This window comes from Cimex lectularius, unplaced genomic scaffold (genome assembly GCF_000648675.2).
Source record: "Cimex lectularius strain Harlan isolate CLEC.00 unplaced genomic scaffold, Clec_2.1 scaffold26, whole genome shotgun sequence".
NCBI lineage: Eukaryota > Metazoa > Arthropoda > Insecta > Hemiptera > Cimicidae > Cimex > Cimex lectularius.
This window is the reverse complement of record NW_019392721.1, coordinates 1,014,328-1,030,837: the sequence shown is the minus strand read 5'-3', so window position 1 is coordinate 1,030,837 and position 16,510 is coordinate 1,014,328. Positions and strand designations below refer to the sequence as shown.

General features: G+C 35.8%; 1 long non-coding RNA gene and 1 pseudogene across 1 annotated transcript; both read right to left on the bottom strand.

Annotated features, from left to right (window-relative positions):
- Positions 1-2,467: 2,467 nt before the first annotated feature.
- LOC112126811 lies at positions 2,468-3,099 on the bottom strand (annotated as a pseudogene).
- A 2,798-nt stretch (positions 3,100-5,897) lies between these two features.
- On the bottom strand, positions 5,898-9,673 carry LOC106664041. Its single transcript, XR_002910243.1, has 2 exons — positions 9,483-9,673; positions 5,898-5,946 (listed from the first exon to the last, which is right to left on the bottom strand). It is a non-coding gene; the product is annotated as an uncharacterized LOC106664041 (long non-coding RNA).
- Positions 9,674-16,510: the final 6,837 nt, after the last annotated feature.

Here is a 16,510-nt window from a genome sequence, read left to right as displayed (position 1 = left end):
ACTTGGTCGAAAAACCAACTAATTCCTACTTATTAGTTTTTAGTCGTTTTAAATTGTTATAACTTTTTAAAATTATTTGTTGTCAGGATATTTCATAGCGAGTAAAACATTGAAATTTTAAATGAGAACGTTAACTTCTTTACTCACTGTTTTTAAAGGAGAGTTTACACTGAAAAATGGGGGCACAATTAAATTTTAATTGGGTAAAACAAAAGTTACGTGGACAGAATGTAAAGAGAAATGTAAATTTTGTTTGCTGTTTTGGTGCATCGGTTTTTTGTTCGGAATAATGTTGATGCGTTTTGTGAACACTTCTATGTTGCTATTTTTGGTTCTTGATGGTCCGTACATGTAGCGTACATTTTTAAAAAAATTCTAGCGTATATAAAATAAAAACATTCGTAATCACTGCAAGCAGATCGATCAACATCATCCCAAAATATTCGGCTCAATTAGTTCCAGTTCCATTAGAATATTTTATGTTTGCTATGTATTATTATTTTATGTTTTTCCCGTGGCAGTATTGTTAAAAATAACCTATTTAAAACCAAAGCACGGAATTTTTGTATCAATTAGCAAAAAAATTACTTATTGAGTATAATAATAAAAATTAAAAAATTTCTTCTAAGTGTAAACAATTCTTTAAAACAGTGTTTAAATAGTATAAGTTTTCGGTTAAAATTTCAAAGTTGCTCTGCCTCTGAAGTGTACTAATAACAAACATTTTAAAAAAGTAATAAAAATTTAAAACTAGACGAAATATATTAAAATTTTTGGTTTTTCGATAAAGTTATATATTCATGGAAAATTAAGCCTTATAAAAATGACACCCTGTAAAAAACTTTTTCTTTTCATCAGGTAAAATAAAATTTATAATTTTATTTAGTGAAATGTTAAATCAAAGTCATTAGAGTTCGAGATCCGATTGAGCAAATAACTTTTTCCAATTAATTAATCTTTATGTAAGGTATTGCTTGAGATAAATAAGTCAGTGTCACGAGCGGGATTCGAACCCACGACCTTCCAAGTCACCATAGCTCAAGTGGTAGAGCGGCGTATTAAGCCGAAGGTCGTGGGTTCGAATCCCGCTCGTGACACTGACTTATTTATCTCAACTAAAAACTTTACATAAACATTAATTAATTGTTAAATCAAAGACTGGAACTTAGAATCTCGGCTGCCGGGAAATCGGACAGAATGTACGTCCAAATTTTATTTTTTTGTTTAAATACACTCAGAACGCGAGGGTAAAATATGACGTTTAAAGTTATAAACACAAAAAAATAAATAATAAAGTAAACAAAATTAAAAAAATATATTTATTTAAAAAATTATGCTTTATTGTTAAAAATATAGACTCTTCATGGTAAAACAGTGTACTATACTGACACTATCGATTAAGCCATTACCGAATAAAACAGGTTACAAACATAATTTCTAAAAAAAATGAAAATAAGAGCTGTTATTTAAATAATACTGGTAACATAATTTAATATTTTACCTTTTTTAAATCGGTTGGTTGTGGCCTCTCGACCTTTACAGTGGGTTTTTGTGATAATAAAGTGGTCATTTCTCTTTTGCAGTTTTCGGAGGCCATGCCAGCTCCGATTCCGAGTCCTATTATCATAGGCCACGTCCTATTCTTACACGTAATTTTATTTCCTGGAATCAAAATCAAAAATACAAAAGGTATTTGGATTTTTCTATTTCTATTGAGAACGGCATCTAAATAAAAGGAAGCCCTTTTGAAAGAAAAGCGGATAAGAAAGCCGAAATGTGTTTTTTCCACTCAATTTTATAACGGGATCCTTGTCGGGATTTTACTGTTGCGTCTTCTGAATTTCTTCAATCGGTTCCTAATCGGATTCCCGACCGAATAAAACGGCAATATATGTCCTTTGTTCTTTTCTCCCATTCTCTTGAGCATTAACACAACCATTGTTGTTCCCCTTTTTGAGAAGGGAATATTGTCCGGATAATATTATGTCCATTTTTCCATTAGTTTCTCACAAAGGGTTGGAAATTGGACTTAGGCCTATTTCTCGCTGAGGCGATTAGGTGGCTGAAATGGACCAAATGGTTCTTTCTGTTATTACAAATAACCGTGGTCGAAAAAAATTATTATTCCTTAAAATACAATTTCATGATTTTATTTTAAGTAGAAGCTCGCAAATTTGATCAATATCAACGTTTTAAGTAATTCACTAGTTTTCGTTGTCTAAACCAATTATCTTTCAATTACTTAAGGTTTTTATTTGAGATAAAAATGTCAGTGTCATGCGCGAGATTCGAACCCACGACCTTCGGCTTGATACGCCCCTGCTCTACCACCTGAGCTGTCATGACTTCGATCCATTCGGACACTAACTTCCCATCTCAACCACACATTTTGACTTTCTTCTCAACTAAAAACCTTAATTAATTGAATGATATTAATTGGTCAAGCGGACCAAAAAAACTAGTGAATTTAATAAGTTGAAATGAAGTAGCTCAAGTGTATAACAAACAAGCCACGTAAATAGGGAATACGAGGCGAGCTTTTTGAAGAGCGCGGGAAGGATATCTGAGAGAGGGGATGAGTGAGGAAGGTTTGGAATTTTTTTTTTGTTTGAGAGAGATCCATTACAAATAGTGGTAGCAGAGCGTGGTTGTGTTTGAGGACCGTCAAGATGACCTTCTGCATGGAGTTTTTAAAAGCCATCAATTCAAGCGCCTTGAGCATGAACTGTCCGAGCTTTTTCCTGTGCACCGCAGGATCCAGCTGGAGCTCGTATAGGTACAGTACGCTCTGCTTGTAATCTAAGTCGAACCTGAAATGTGAGAAGACGAGTATGCGAGTGGTGTCGACCACTGCACCCTGGCCAGAAGGTACCTCGCAGGACTCTCCAACAACTCTTCTCTCTTCTTCTCTTCGTCCCAGCCCCAGTCACATTTCTCGTAGTAGACTTTCATGTTGAGTCTCATTAAGTCAACCACCTTCTCGAACTCGTCTTCCGTGAGGTCTTTCACTCGTCTGCAGTCCAAAACGACGTCAACGTCTTCGTTCTTGAAGGATATGAACGACGGAAAGTCTGAATAACATTGTAAACGCAGTTTAAAACCATTTAATTACTTAACATGACCAAAGTGAAAGATTTTTTTTCCTCTACTGGAGGGAATATTTATAACAAACAAGCCACGTAAATAGGGAATACGAGGAGGGCTTTTTGAAGAGCGCGGGAAGGATATCTGAGAGAGGGGATGAGTGAGGAAGGTTTGGAGTTTTTTTTTTGTTTGAGAGAGATCCATTACAAATGGTAGAGCAGCGGCGTATCTAACCGAAGAACGTGGGTTCGAATCCGCTCGTGACACTGACTTTTTTATCTCAAATAAAAACCTTAATAAATTTAGGTTTTAAGTAAATTTTAAGTTCCAATAATAAAGGTACACCAATATGGCACCACAAGAATAGCACCACACTTAATGTCCTGAAGATGACCCAAATAAAGGTCGAAATGTCGGCAAAAAAAAATGAAAATGTTTTTCTAAACTATCTCATTCTTGACCGCTCCTCACGAAACCAACAAAAAATTTTAACTAAAATACTTGGATTTTTTAAACAAATAAAATTAACTATTTCAGTATAAGTTTTAATTTTGCAAAATCAGCACATCTGATGAGGCCGTGCGTGTTATCATACATATATCTATTTGATGCTCTAATAAAAATTAAGGTAAGAGAAAAATAAAAGGATTGTCGTTGGTTATACACCACGACGTTCAGACTCCTGGTCGTATATGGCGGCTAAAAACAAAATTTATTCCAAAATCTACAAACACAGTCACACCAACAGAATTGAGTAAGAAGATAAAAAGGAAAGAGTTTAGTTTTATAGGATTAAGTGCACTATCTACATTTACCTTTTATAAGCCAATTTTGAACGAGCGATTGAACAATATGCCAGAGAAATAAAAAGGTTAGGAATATATGCCGGGCGGTAGCCATTTTGTTTGACAGTCAGGCAGCACTAAGTCCCTCATGCGAGGCGAAGGCAGAGTGTTCGGAACTGTATGGAGGCCCTGACGGAAGTCAGCAACACTAATGACTGGGCACTCTGAGCATAGATGCAACGAAAATGTTGACATGTTGGGGGTCAACATGGACTCTCTAAACCGGGCACAAAAGAGGATACATATTAAAATCGATTTTTAATGAGACTAAAACCTGATGGAACAATGCCGCAAGTTTTAGGCGCGTGAAGGACCGTTCGCAAAACTTAAAAAAGAATTACTGGAAGGCAATCGCAACTGAACCAGGATTCTAGTTGAACTCCTTACCGGACATAAGGTTCCCAAATATTTGGTCGTCCTTAAAAGCCCAATGAGGATCTTTAGCCTTACTGGTTTGATATTCAAGATGAGAAATGGCGCACCTTCGCTCGCGACTGGATGGGTGTTACAGCCGCAAGCGTTGATGTGGGAACCCACGCCCCGAGGTGCCAAGACGGCTATCACTAGTGGTCGAACCCAAGGTGGCTGAAGTGCATCAGCCTGGTCTCCCACGCACTCCCTAGATAGAGAAGGTGACTATCTCCCAGAATATTGGGGCTCCTCCAGCGTAAAAACTTCCGGATCCGCTCCGTCAGCGTAGTCTGAGCGTCCTGAACTGGTCCGTGGATGGTCCGAACCTTCGTATACCGTAAGGCCGGGGTTATAACGAAGGCCATACGCAAATGCTAGGGCGGAGGTCACAGATAGAAGAACAGCCTCTTCTCTAAGTTCCCGCCAGGAGCATCGCCACTAAGCCATTACGAGGACGTTCCCATGTAGCAGTCGCTGGAATTTGAAACATTTCTGCTACCTCATAGTACAGATGGTTATTACTCTCCATTTACTATGCAGGCAGGATCTGGCACCCTAACCCTCGTGTGCCTCTGATAAAGCACCCGCCTGCCTCTGCCGACCCGGAGGCCAGCACGAATCCAGCTTGTGCTTCAGAGAGGTTGCCACGCCCTCAAGGCTGCGCAATTATTTTGCGCCTGGATACCTCCTTGCATCCACGGGTTGGGAGAGGTCTCAAGGATAAATGCCCAAGTACCTGGATTGAGGAAAGGAAGTGAACAAGCACACGAAGCTCGACTTTTCAGGCTGCACCCCTCGCTTTTTCCACACTGTACCACCCATTGTCACCGTAGTCCGTCATTTAGTGGGATATGGCTACTCAGGGTCGATTCCTTCCCACTTAAGAAAGCACATGCACTGGATAGGGGTACATACAGAAGAACCACTCTATGCAGATACTGACAGAAAAAGTTGGAGATTGCAGAAAACATTCTATGTTTCTGTGAAGGTCTATGTAGGTGCAGGTTCTTGCAACTAGGACGAGAAAAACTGCAATCAAGAAGATTCTTCGTTTAAGGAGCGCTGGCAAAGCTATGGAGACTGACTAACAACCTGAAACTGGCCAGTGAGTTGTAAAAAAACAGGGGAGCAAAAAAAATCTATTCAGGTCGAGGTGCATTAGGCCTCTTGGCCGCCTCTCTTATTCCCATCTTTATCTTTATCCCTAATCCAATTTTGTTTTCATTTTATAATAAAAGATTGTCAAACAATTAGTATCGAAGGAAACAGCATCAATACCAGAGTCAATAATCAATTTTTAAGGTTATAAAATATCGGAATAGGAATATCTCACTGCCACTCTCAACACGACACACAACAATATAAAGATCGAAACGATGAAACGATTAAAAAAATGTTTTTCTAAAACTCCGTCACACCAGTCCAGATTTCCAAATACATAATAATTTTTATGGTTATTTCAATATATAAAATGTATATTAAGATAATTTCATATACGTGTACGTATCTATTTTAATTGATACAAAAAATAATATAAAATAAATATCAGAGTACTTACGAGAAGTGAACATTTTAGCAAAAAACCATCCCGTGCCATAACCGAATACTGAAAAAAAAACGTGTTATTCTTCTTCTCCTTTTGTATTTGATCAAAGCTTTTTCAATATAAATAATTTTTTGTTTGTATTACTTTCTAAAGCGGCCCATAAACGGTCAATATTATTGTACAATATAGATTGCGCAATAATTTGACGGTTGTCCCTTAACGTTCAAATAATATTGTACAAAATTTTGTTTGAAGGCGATATTGAAGTTTGTGCAATATTTTGTGCAACCACGAGCATGCGAACTGCACCACTTGTTGATACTTCACAAACTGACTGATATTGCGCAATTATGCCAACAGACGGTGCAATATTTTCCAGGTTGTACAATATATTTTCAACTTTTCGTCAATGCATTGCACAAACTTTCAATATCGTCTACACACGATCAATTAAATTGCACAATCCAAAATATTGCGCAATAATATTGATCGTCTATGGGCCGCTTTATGCTAAAAGTGATATCCTTCTTATGTCGTTACCAATAAGACGGCCATCTGACAAACATAAGGTTTCCAGAAATAATTTATTTTATTATATAATAAATAAGTAGTAGTAAAAATTATAAAGCTGTTGAAACCTAATGGAAATGAATTTATTTAATGAAAATTAGGTTGTTTAATCTGCCGACTAAACATCAATTTCGTGTTACTTTATTATTTATCTTGTAACCAATTTGTTCGTAGTTCATGACAAGGTGAATATCAAAGAAAAAGAAATAATTATTAATAAAATGCGAGATCAAATATAAAAAAAGACTATGGTCAGCGAATGTTGGAGCGTCAGACTCCCGGCTTGTAAACCCTGCAGTCGTGGGTTCGATACCCACAGTCGACCCTTTAATTTATTCTAGTTTTATTGTAAAAATAAATTCATCTACATATTTTGGCTCGGCTAATGTATGTAATTTCACCAAGAAAATGTCAATTTTTCAACATTTAAACTTTAAACTAAGACGACGATGTGAGGCCACTGATGCCAAAACATACTGTCACAAGATCTTTTCCCCCTGGAAAGTTCTTCTCGGTTGCAGACCATGTCTGATTTTAAAATGTTTTAAATAATAAACTTACCATTACTTATATATTTATTTTCCTAAATTTCTTTCCTACTTTGTCAAGCAAAAGTAGTTAGTACCTGCCGAATAATACCCATCGACTCAGCAGCCTACCCAACTGTCCTGCTAGGACTTTTTTACCTATTTACCTATTTATGAAACAAACTACCAATCTATTTTATTTGTGTATCTACATGACTTGCTCTTCTCAACTAAATATAGCCACGAACCTACGACCCTGCCTGTCACCCTAGGCCATCGAAGTATTGACCTACCTATTGTCATATCTACAACTATAATAATCTATTTATCTGCTTACACAACTCCTTACGTACTTATATTCGTATTTACGTATTCATTGAATCACCCTACCTATTAATTAACTAAACAATCAACGACCATACATCTTTATGTATCGATCTATCTAATCTACTTTACTAACTTAATTGTACTTAACTATCGTCTTTGCTTCCTTCCTATGAACCTACCAACTATTATTAGTTATATTTAACATTGCTAACTTCTTTGCTACCTGTCTATCTATCACTAACAACTTACCTACCTATTCTGTCCAAACCCTATCTAACTTTCTATATATCTTACTTTTCTACGAACATTCTATCATATAAAATTAACTTAACTTTTTGAAAAATATATTATGAAGATGGGTGTAATTTTTCTTAGTATTAATTCGTCTACTTTCTTGCCCACGTGAGAGTTTCAGAAAAGACAAAATTACTAATAAAACATAACACATTGTCTAAAACTTAACATCTGAGATACACCCAGTATTTCTGAATATAGTGAAATTGCTCGGAATTCGCAAGCTTGCGTTATTATCGCTGCCCACTATCAGTCATGTTGACTCCTATGACGTGAAAAATGATGTATTGCTGTAAGCGTGTTAGAATCCAACGCTCTCAGACAAATTGAAAAGTTTACGATGTGAATAAAAAAACATTATCGTAACGTATGCTTATTTATATATTCAATTTGTTTAGTCCCTTTGAAAACATTGGTTATAAGCCACTTGTAACATAATTTTAAAGATCATTTTAGTTGTACTTAGCCGGTAATAAATATTTTGATTCATATAAAATAAAAATAAAATGGTTTGTGCACTGTACGTTTATGTTTATTTAATTACACCGTCTATTATATTTTCATTTAGGATACGATCCGATTTAAATTAAAATATTTTCTGATATATGCCAATTAACAACTAATAAACATGGCAGAACAATAGAATATGGTAAGAATTTAAAACGTTGACGAGCACAGAAAAAAAGAACAAATAATAGGAAAAAGAAGGGAGAAGAGAATTGAAATGGAGAAGTAAATTAGGAAGTGAATGAATGAAAAGATAGGAAGATAAACTTTTAGATAGAAAGATAGAGAAAGAAGTACGGAGATATAGATAGATAGATAGGTGGGTAGATAGGTAGGTATGTATATAGGTAGATAGGTTGGTAGATAGGTTAGTAGGTAGGTAGATAGGTATGTAGGTAGGTAGGTAGGTTGGTAGGTAGGTTAGTAGGTAGATAGGTAGGTATGTAGGTAGGTAGTTATGAAAATAGGTAGGTAGGTAAGTATGTAGGTAGGTAGTTATGTATGTATGTAGGTAGTTATGTATGTATGTAGGTAGGTAGTTATGACAATAGGTAGGTAGGTAGGTAGGAATGTACGTAGGTAGTTATGAAAATAGGTAGGTAGGTAGGTATGTAGGTAGGTAGTTATGTATGTATATAGGTAGTTATGTATGTATGTAGGTAGGTAGTTATGAAAATAGGTAGGTAGGTAGTTATGAAAATAGGTAGGTAGGTATGTACGTAGATAAATATGAAAATAGGTAGGTAGGTAGGTACGTAGGTAGTTATGAAAATAGGTAGGTAGGTATGTACGTAGGTAGTTATGAAAATAGGTAGGTAGATAGAAAGAAAGATAGATAGACAGACAGAAAGTTAGATAGATGGATAGATAGATAGATTTTATGTTCAGAAATTCAATTGAGTTCACCTGAAAAATCACTAAAACAAATTTATAAAAATTTCGACCTGTTATTACAAAGAGGCTTTTATTACAGTCGGTTTTTCTCACCTCTTTAGCATTCTTGGTTATTTACTGATTTTAATTTATGTTAATTGTTATATTTCTTAAATACTATAATAAAATTGTTCAGTTAGCATATAAAAAAATTAAAAATTGCTACGATGTATAAACTTGATAAATATTGCTATGCTTGGAAAAATATATAGTTTCTTGTGTTGTTCATGTGTTTTAGAAAACAATATCGTTTAAAAACAGCTTCTCTTGTTTAGAATTTGTTTGGTTTTTAGATAAACGAATCTGTCAATAATTTAATATCATTGTATTTATAAAATGGTGCTGTTTTATGGTGAACATAGCTGTTTGCATATTTCGATTGATAACGCCTTGACAGTGATTTTTTGTAACATAAAAATATAAAAACACGTTGGTTACCAATTTTGACTAGAAGATCAGTAGTACAGTTTGTTATTACACGTGGCATGACATCTTCAACGTAGCAGCCCGGATCGCACATAGTACTGATGAATACTGTCTCAATTTCTAACAATTTTGTAAATTTAGAATGGTGAATTTTTCAAAAAGTGTTTTTATACATCATGAAAACATATGAAATAGGAAAAATCGATGAAAAATTTGCAATGTGTTATTTTATTTTTTTGTCAACCGCTTCAATATAAATTATCAACCGCAACGCGGATCTGTTTTTCCATTGTGTTGACATTCCAAGCCATCAAAACTTTATAAAGGGACCGGCTTAGGTTTAACTTTATACAGGATTAAGTTTATCCTTGTTGTTTACTCGACATCTGTCTCCCGGTATGGGCGTTGACTGAAGGTATAATAGAAGGTGTGCTGGTGCCCTTGGGAAATTTCGACCCCTCCTCAAATCCGAGTAGTACAGCACGTTCAAAACAAGCCGAAGCTATATATCAACCGCGGGACATTAAATTTAATCATGGAAAACCAGCTTTTGACTGGCTTTTTGATTGATAAGATCTATCTTATTCAACGCACGAGGGGCAAGCACGGATTTTCCGAATGGGAGTTTAATATAGGAGGAAAAATGGACGGAAAAAAGCTATTGTGAATTGAAAGGAAACTTAATAAATCAAAACAATTCAAATTTTGCAAGTTGACAACATTAAAAACCTCCCTATGACAAGTTAATTGATGTATTACAATAATTATATAGATAAGAAATGATTGACAGTGTGTGTGTGAGAGAGAGAGAGAGAGAGAGAGAGAGAGAGAGAGAGAGAGAGAGAGAGAGGGTGAGAGGGGGAGAGAGAGAGGGGGATGAAAGGGAGAGAGCGATAGATAGATAGATAGAGAGAGAGTGTAAGGGAGAGAGAGAGAGAAAGAGAGAGAGAATGAGAGTGAAAGGGAGAGNAGAGAGTGAGAAAGAGAGAGAGAGATAGGAAGAAAGAAGGAGATAGTAAATGATAGTGATTGAGTGCACTTTGACTGTGATAGATAGAGTGACTCACTAGTGATAGATACAGTGAGAAGGGGAGAGTCAGATAGTCCGACAGATACATAAAACGATAGACAGACAAATAAGTTAGTAGTAAGCGTAATTGTGACAGTAAAAATTGGAAAAGTAATATTTTTTATAAAGGCATGGGGAAAGAAATAATATTAAGAGTGAGATAGAGCGACAGAGATAAAAACGAAAAGAAGTGTGAGAGAATGAAAGAGACCAAAGTGGAGGTAAAATAGTATGAATAAGTATACAGTAAATACATTGTGTATAATATAGAAAAATATATTTTCAACAAAATTATAATAAAAATTTATTATTAAAAATTAATAAGACAAATACAAAAAAAAATTTTGAATTAATTTGTTACCTAAACATGATAGTATACTATAGAAATATGCACACATGATTAATATATCACACAGCAAAACACTAGCACCAGCTAGAACACATGATTTGAGGATCCAGCCATTGCTGGCGCTCAGTGTGCATGATTAGGTCCCGAGGCGACCTTCGTTGATCCGTCGTGGTTTTCAAGATGGGTCTGGGTGGAGAGAGCTCGAGCGGTATGGTTAAGATGGTTCGAAAAGTTTGTTTGGAAGGTTTGGAATTTGTACCGGATTAGTTCGTTGACAAAAGGAATGTCGATGTGTTTGTGGTTAGTGACATAATAAGACGCTTTGACAATATGTCTAAAGATTTTCGATTGGAAGGACTGGATGCGTTGGATATTGGTTTGGCAGTACAGCACAGCTCCACTATGTCCATATTGGTCTTAGAAAAGTCTTGTACAATGTTAGCTTTGTTTAAATTGTCAATGTCGATTTCAGCTTTAGAAGTCTTAGTTGTAGACCTTGTATTAAGTTGTTTTTAAGTCTTTTGTGGGGATTACACGTCAGTCTGCTGTCGAGATGTATTCCCAGGTATTTGACTTGAGTGGAAACTGGTCCCTCTTTGTTGTTGATCTACAATGGAGGACTGCTTTTTCAGCGTACAAGTACACGGAGTGCATTTTTCTTCAGTCTTGCCCTCCATTTTTTACACCAGTCTTCCATAAGCTCAAGGTGCTCCTGGATGTTGAAGATTGCGTGTCAGGATTCGAGTTAAAGGATAGAATTGCGGTGTCGTCCGCGTAGGTGGTGATAATAGCGTTAGGGGGTATTGGTAGGCCAGCAGTATAAAAGATATATATAATACGACCAAGGATACTACCTTGCGGTACACCTGTAAAGTATCTGTTTGTCTTCCGAGAATTCACTGCCGGACCTCACTCTGACAGAGATCAGTTAGGTAGAATTTCAATAAAAGGTGAAAAAAATGAGAGGGTAGGAAGTGCTTAAGTTAAAAAAGTTTGCCTGGATGCCAGACCCTGTCGAAGGCCTGTGCTACGTCTAAGAACGAACCCAGGCACGCAATACTCATATAGAAAAAAAGAAAAGATAGTGAGTCAGTGAGAGAGAGATAAAATGAGAGAGGCCGTGTACGAAATAGACTAAAAACGCATTTTGTTATACCGTTACAATAGATTCACAAAATACTGTGACGAATCCGTCAATGGATTTTTTGTTGTTTTTATAGATCGGGTAAATAATTGGACAATTTTTCAGGTCGTAAAACTTTTCTCCGGTAGATCAGACTCATTTGTCATTTCCCTTATCAGAATATATTAACTCCAATTTTTTTCCGCGTGAGATTTAGACGTGAATCGAAAACGAGGCGTTCCTGCCTCCCCTTGATCAGATAACGTGATAATCAATGCCACGTCCCTCCAGGGGTCACTAAACACCTGGAACTTCGATGAAAACTTCATTTATTGTGCCCAGTTGTAAACAAATCATCGTCAGATAAATCACGTATGTCTTTTATCGCGCAACACCGGGTCGGAAATTTTTTTTTCATCGTTTCTAAACGGAATTGACAATTGAACATATATCGTTTCGGCTTGGTACAAAATAATATACAATCTAGGCCTTGTATAAAACTGAAAAGGGGAAAATCAAACATTTCTTGACATATTGTTACTGGAATGTATTGATCAATAGTCATTTTGCCCATATGGGGGAAAATAGAATTCAGTTAAGCAAATATATCAAATTTTATATAAAATCTATATAATTTTAAAAAATTTTGGAAATTACAAATTTATATTTTAACTAAAGAGATAGTAGTTATTGGCAATGGAAAATTTTAATAAACATGTGTTTAAATATTTTCACTAAACGTATAATTTTTTAAAAGAAATACTTCAAAATCTGTTTGAAGGAAGAACCAATTTTACAATCGCCTTGTTCACTTTATCTCGGATAGGACTTAGCCTCAAACAAGCCCGTCTGGCTTGCCAGTAGATTGTGTTAATAACAAGCTTGAGTGGAGTGCTTACTGGCTCACCCCTCCACCCTTCGCAGGTTCTTTCTGAACCAACTTTTATTTCAATTTAATTATCTTCTTCACAAAAGGCTTTCTTAGGTTCTTCCCTTTTGTCGGGACTGTTTTCCATTAATCCGAGAGGTTTTTCCTGCCCTTCTTACATTAGACGTATTGTTTACTACATAATTCCACTATTATTAAAATTGCCCCAGTTTTGTTTTTCTTGTATTGATTTTTTCTTTTCAAAATTTTGTAAGTATGTTTCTCAGTTTTTCCAAAGCTTTTGGCTAAAACTGTCCATTAGAAATGGTTAGAGAAGCCTACAAAATTGTTTTAAAAGAAAATAACGAGTATATAAATTTAACTATTAACTTAATGCAAAATCCATTAATTTGGCCTTGGTACGATTGACTAAATAATATCTTTCAATTAATTAATCTTTATGTCAGGTATTGGTTGAGATGAAAAAGTCAGTGTCACGAGCGGGATTCGAACCCATAACCTTCGGCTCAATACGCCGCTGGCATTACGGCTTAAGTGATAGAGCAGCGGCGTATTAAGCCGAAGGTCGTGGGTTCGAATCCCGCTCGTGACACTGACTTTTTTATCACAAGCAATACCTTACATAAAGATTAGTTGATGCTAAATGTTAATTTTTATTTTTGAACAAGATTAGCATCAAAATTGCTCAAAATAATAATATTTTATTAGGTAATGTTTTTGACAAGTAGTTTCATTCAGAATTTTCTTTCTGATGTTGTTCGATTGATTTGTCCATTTGGAGAACAGACAGGCTTTATGTCCAGATATAGCCTAATATATCTTAGAATATTCACTGGAGAATTTGAATTGATGGATAAATAGTCATGTGACAAGCTTTACGATTTGTAGTGTAAACTATGTATATGTATATGTTAAGCTAAATGTGTCTATGCTTAAGCTTGATGTATCACCGAATCCGAAGTTTCAGGTTGTAAAGGTGAAAGATTGGAGATAGAAAAAAGAAGTCTATTTTAAGGAAAGTGCCATACTAAAAGCATTTTTGAAATTTATTCCCTCTAATAGCACATTTATAGGACTTGCTACAGTAAAATGGGATTATTAACAAAAAAACTAGTAAACTACAAACAAACAAAAAAGAAGAAGAAAGTATAAAGTATAAAAATAACAATGGCGTTTCAAAAGAAAGACAGCATCTTCGACTCTCAAATTTGAAAAATAAAATTAAGGTTTTTAGATGGAGTGAGAATAACTAAAGAATTACATGAAAAGTAAATTAAAGGAGCAAGCGTACTTATCTAAGAAAAGTGAGCTTAAATGGAATAAATAGAAGAACAACAGGTTCTTGTGTGATTTACAAGTATCGTTTTGTGATGATTAGAAGCAAAAAATTCCACCCAACTTTTTTTTTTCGTTTTCTCGATAAAAGAATATTCTGCCCTTCATTTGAGCTATGTTTCAAATTGGGAATATCAATTAGATGTAAACACACTTAATCATTTATCCTAAACAAGGATGAAGGATTTTTCAATGGTTATTCAGATATCGTGAGATGCGGTCGGGTGCGATGTAGGTTTCAGAAAAACATTTTCTTTATCGTGCCAACGTTTCGATCTTTATTGAGATCATCTTCAGGGCACAAAGAGTTTGTCTTCTGTGTAATTGTGCCATCCTTGCGTGTCGTGTTGAGAGTGCATACATCACACCCGACCGCATCTCACGATATCTGAATAACTATCGATTAACGGTCACTAATCTCTACACATNTTTTTTTTTTTTTTTTTTTTTTTTTTTTTTTTTTTTTTTTTTTTTTTGCGTTATGAACTATGCATATTAGCCATGGTGACAATTCTTATATGTGTGTTTCAAATTGGTGAGAGGGGCGTTATTGTGAAAAAAGGGCCAGAGGCGATGGTGGGAATCGAACCCACGACCGCGGCGTGAGAGTCTCTCATGCTAACCACTCGGCTACCGCGGTCCCCCCTCTACAGATTTTTCAATGTTTAATTTTTAAGGAGTTTAAAATGTTTATTCAGTCGCATTTGGATTCTGAAGGAATAAAATGTTTAGTGTTCATCTTTGTTTTCTTAATTTCAATTTTTCAATTTAAAAATGCCACTTAGGGATGAGAATGTTGGACGTGGAGTGGCCCGTATGATGATGACGTTCCATCAGGTATGCGGCTGCTTCCATTGAAGTTCCCTACGAAACAATGCGAGACGCCGTTAGCCGTTTTGGAGGAACTGGGTCCTACCATGGAAGGACCGGTTCTGGACGCCCTAAAGTAACAGAACCACAGGACCGTTTTTTGACTGTGAGAATTTTGCAATAACGCCACCTTACTCTTGTTCAAACAATTCCTCAGCTTCAGGAAGTTCGAGGTGTCCAAATTTCTGAACTCCCTGCTGGAAAAAGATTAAATCATTGACTGATGGCGTTTTGCTCAATAAGAGGTCAGAATTTACCAGAACACAGTTGCACATCTCTTGGAAAATTCGCCTGCTATAAGTTTTACTGATGAGGGTAGATTTCCTCTACGATCTCCTGATGGGCGTGAAAGAGTGTGGAGAAGGCAAAATGAAAGGTACGAAGCCTGAAATTTTTTGCCAGAGCCAGCCTTTTCAACGTAGCTCGGTGATGGGCGGGATTTCAATGGAGAGTAGCACAGAGTTGGTTGTCGTTCGTGGAGGATCTTCGACGGCCACTCGCTATGTGGATGAACTTTTGTAATGTCATGCGTTGCTTATCCTCGATGTCATAAGCGACAATTCTATCCTTATGTACGATAAAGTCCGTACACATGTCGCTCGCATAGAACAAACTTTTAACAGCATAACATGAAGGTCTTAGCCAGGCCTGCCCGTTCTCCAGACTTAACACCTCCAACATGTACAAGGTAACCTCAAAAGACGAATAAGTGCATGACCATAACTTCCTGATACACTCCACGGTCTTGAAAATCTCTTTATCCAAAAGACCGTCAAACCTCCAGCAAAGAAATATTTCCAACTGGTAGAAAGTATGCCGAGGCGTTTTCAAGTTGTAATTAAGGAAAGAGAAGGAAATATGCCATATTGAAATGATAATTACAAAATTAAAACAAAATTTAAGCAAATTTTATCTGTCCGTCTTTTTATAGACTTTTATAGACAAAGACTTAATTATTAAACGTTAAAAAACGTGAAACTTTGATTAATAAATAAAACTTATATTACAAGTGGTCAGAACTTTTTGCCAGTTAGTGTATATACAAATTCATAGAACATAGAAAAATGAAATACACAATCAATTATTTTCGCAAAGAACTTTTCCATCAAACTGTTAAAACAGATATGAAAACTATATGTAAATAAGGTGGACAACGTTCATAAATATTTAGCTTTAGGCTTTTGTAAGCTTGCTAAGTTTTTAAAGAATTTTTCAATTAATTAATGTTTTTAGTTGAGATAAAAAAGCCATTGTCACGATCGGCATTCGGACCCACGATCTTCGGCTAGATACGCCGCTGCTCTACCACTTGAGCTATCGTGACTTTGATCAACTCGGACACTAACTTCCCATCACAACCCCACATTTTGAACTTTCCCTCCTTTTTGCCATATTTTAAAGAAAG